The following is a 4,264-nucleotide window of genomic DNA, read 5'->3' as shown; positions in this document are numbered from 1 at the left end:
CTAAGATATAAATGTTTTTATTAAAGATTCCAATTTCAAATCTAAATTGTTCTCTCCTCTAGTGTGACATGCATATGGCTATATGCATGGCAACCAATTGGATGCTGTACATACATCTGTATACTTGTCTTTATGGAGAGTGCATACTACTATGCAGGGTGTGAGCAGTTTTAGCCTATAACACAATGAATCTAATGCAAAAATAAAATTCTCCAATTTGTGCATATTCTGCATCTAATTGGAGCTTCAACTATGTGTTTACCCTCTGTATGGAGTTAAACACATAACTAGAGAGGACATTAGTTCAAAAATGACGTTTTAATTAGACAAAATTTATTTTACATTAGGATTCCCTTAAAACATACATTTCTGATGAATACAAAGAGACATTTTAACAATTTACAATATTTTCTTACAGGTATTTTGTTTATTACCATGACCTTTTCATTATGTCATTTAATATTTTAAGTAATGATGGTTTCTTCTTCATAAATGACTTTAAACACTGACAAACACCAATGAACCCATGCAGAACCTATTCCACTGTTGAATTTAAAAGCAATTGGATAATGATTATATTTATTAGTATAAAAAGTGTATTTAAGTTAAAAAGATGCACATATGCATTATACATACAGCTAAAAAATTAACTATAATGTGTATATTGTTTTAGGTTACATCTTATTTTCCAAATCTATTGCAACATCCATAGACCAATTTTTATTGGCAATTATCTTTTTATGTGTTATATATTCAGTCTTTACATCTCTAAACTCAGACACAGCAAACTACACAAGAAGTATTATTCTAAAACTGTAGTTTGTGGAATATACAAAGCAATTGGTAAAAATGCAAGAATAATAATTAAAAAAAATAGGTTAAAAGAAGGTCATTTAAATTGTTTCTAAATATCCATACAAATAATATTTTTTTTCATTTTTAGAGTTTATTGGCATTGAAAATTGCTTGAACAGTATGATCATTATCTTAATTGTTATTGCAATAATTAGTTGTTGTTTTTTAATTCTGTTTCTAGTATTAATCTTTCCTAGTCATTAATTCAAATCAGAAATTTAGTAATAATGTTATTTTTTCTTTACATTTACACACTTTTTTTGTCTTAAGAAGCCAAATTAATTATAACTGAAAGTCAGAGGGCTTAAACAATATAATATGTATGTGCCTGATTTGAATGTCTACTTTGGTTTCTCTATTTTTATTATTTTGCGGTGGAATTTTTGATAAATCTGTCACAAATATATTTCCTACCAAAGTCTTGTGTGATTGTTTTCTAGTTGTATGTCTAACACACTATTATTTTGGAATAAAGACATCTTTACAAGAAATGTTTGATATTGTTTTTATCCTTTACCTTGAATTTTTATATATATATATATTAGTATGGGGTGTGTGTCAGCAAAAGCCTGTATTTCCCATTTAAAGGGCTAGTAACTATGGCCTGTATTTTAAATTGGAACAGACCAGAGGTGCAGGAGGAAGTGTTGATAAAAATTATGTAAAGCAAAGAAAGAATAGCAATTCCTATCCAGCACAACTAATCCCTATAAAGTTAATTGGACTAATCTACCTAGGTCTGAAACCCACAACAAGGCAACATATAACTATATAATGTTACTACTATAAAATTCCACAATTAGAAGGGGAGCAATAATAAAGTGTTTAATGGAGCAGACCAAAGGCATAATATAACATAGAAATGTATAAACAGTTCTACTCCTATCATAGTGCACTATGAAAAATCAATGATAAAATTAAAATAATAAATGAGAGCTCTCAAAAAAACCATAATAAAAAAATATCATAATAAGAAACGACAAAAAAATAGTCCCCAATTTTGTTGAAGGCACAATAAATGGGTAACATTCGGCACTAGGACGGAGTAGTTGTTATCCTTTAGATATATAGCAAAACCACCTTTTGAATATAGAATGCTGGAGTGTGTCTGGATAATGAAGCAGCCGCCCTTTACTTTTCGCAAATACACTCAATACTGAGTTCAGGCAGTCACTTAATAGTAAATACAGTTCTCATAGTACTCCCACAATCAAGGTAAAATTCATGACACGTTATACTCAAACCGCCTTAGTGCTGTATATGGTGTCTGCCATAGAGGTTATACTTGCGGTCTGACAGGAGTCCCATTGATGCGGATCCACACCTCCCAGGTGTTACCTATTGTCTGCAAAATAGGCAGTAGTCAACAACCTCTTCTCCTTCCGTGATGTCGCCTATGACTGTGGATGGTAAGTTATGAGTACGTTGCCAGACACCTCCACCAAGACTTGATGGCCAATATTTTTCAACCTTGGTTTCTCCTGCAGACACTTTTGCCAGCTACGTGCGTTTCACCCCTAAGGCTGTGGGGCTTCTTCCGGCTCCAATAATAATCACATGACTGTGTTTGTTGATACTTCTTTTAAAGAAAATTCACTGAGGAAAACTCCTCCATTTTGAAGCCTTTAAAGTCTTATAGTATATGGGGTAAAATGGTAACAAGATTGTAACATTAAATAGGCGTTACTGTTTGAAATGAACTCCATATAAAATGGAAACCATTATAAGTAACCATTATAACTACAATATTTATGGTAACAATAATTAGTTTATTAACACCCCAACTATATGCTGTGGATATTTAAATTAATCCTAAAGGGTTTTTATGTATTGATACATTTATAGTGATGATCAAAACGATCTTTTAAACACTAGGATTATTTTCCCTATCTTTTTAGATGTTCTAGTGTAGATAGAGCTGGATAAAAAGACATAAATCTGATTTAAGAGTATTCTGAATGAAAAAACAATTAATTTGAAGTTTGAGAATTTTTTTACATTAATATCTATCAATTTTTTTTGCTATCAATTTTCGTTTAAGGGATTTTGACATGAGGTTAGCCACTTCCTAAAGATCTTGCCAAAAGATAATTCATTTTTATTTTCAATTTCATTCACCCAGGAAGCACGCATAGTTTTTTCTTCATTCATTCCTAGGGGTGCAAGTGATCTTAGGTTATAAATCCATTTGCATTCATTTTGTAGCAATATCCTATCATATTGCCTCCTCTATCTTTGAGGTCTATTTTTTGAAGGACCCTAAATTTAAGTTCATGTTTATTATTGTTATGACTATAAAAACAGTGTCTTGCCACACTGCTGGTGTCAATTAATTTATTCTTTATAACCTCTTTTATTCTTTCTTTTAGCTCTCTGTAGGTCTTGCTTACATAATAACATGGGCAGTTACAGTAAATCAAATAAATTACTCCTTCACTCATACAGTTTATGTGTCCCTGAATGTGCCACTTGTCCCCAAATTTTTCAATAAATTGATTTCCTATTGTCATATTTGTGCATACTGAACATTTTGAGCATTTAAAATTCCCATCAGTAGTTTTGTATTTTGGTTGAAAATGGCTTTCTTTTTTTTTTTAAACTTTTTATTTTTGTTGAGGTGAGAATAGCATATACAATCAGTCATATCAGACAGGTTACAATATACTTAATGTCATAAAAAAAGGCAAAATAATGCAGAACATCTTATAAAGACATCAACACAAAAGAGACCAACATGACGTGTTAATTCAGGCACCTCCGTTTTTTTGATAAGTTCGTAGTGTCTTCCAAAACAAACAGGTCTGTTCAAGGGACCAGAGACTGTAATGAACTAGTGAAGACATGTTAATGGAGCTAATAGTAGAACGTCTAGTTTCAGGAGGTATGAAGTAGAGACAAGCTTTGGATTATAGATACAATATCAGAATATAAAGTATAAGGAGGACTCTGAAATTAATCTGAACCAGCGTCAGACACAGTAAACTGGTAAATATGTTGTGCCAATAAGAATCCTCAGCTGGCAGTATAAGCATAGATGGATATTAACCCCTTAAGGACCAGCGACGTACCCTGTATGTCGCTGACCTTTTTTTGGGACTTGATTGTTTTATAGCGTGGTCTTGCCACCAGCGTTGAGACTGTTCTATTCTCAAAGCCTGCTGGAGGGAGGGCATTAATAGTGTGTTCTTGCTAGACTTGTGCTATTATGTCCTGAAAAAACCCTTAACGACCAGTGACATACAGGGTACATTGTGGTCATTAAGGGGTTAACATAGAACATTTGTAATAATATACATATTAGTAAAAGCATTAGTCTAGACAATTTTCAGGTATTCCCGGAAATCCAGATAAGATTATATGAACTTGTTGTTTATAAGTAATAAAAAATATACACATGAACACAAATATT

This window comes from Bombina bombina, unplaced genomic scaffold, assembly GCF_027579735.1.
Source record: "Bombina bombina isolate aBomBom1 unplaced genomic scaffold, aBomBom1.pri scaffold_1876, whole genome shotgun sequence".
Lineage (NCBI taxonomy): Eukaryota > Metazoa > Chordata > Amphibia > Anura > Bombinatoridae > Bombina > Bombina bombina.
Note: the sequence above shows the minus strand (reverse complement) of the source record.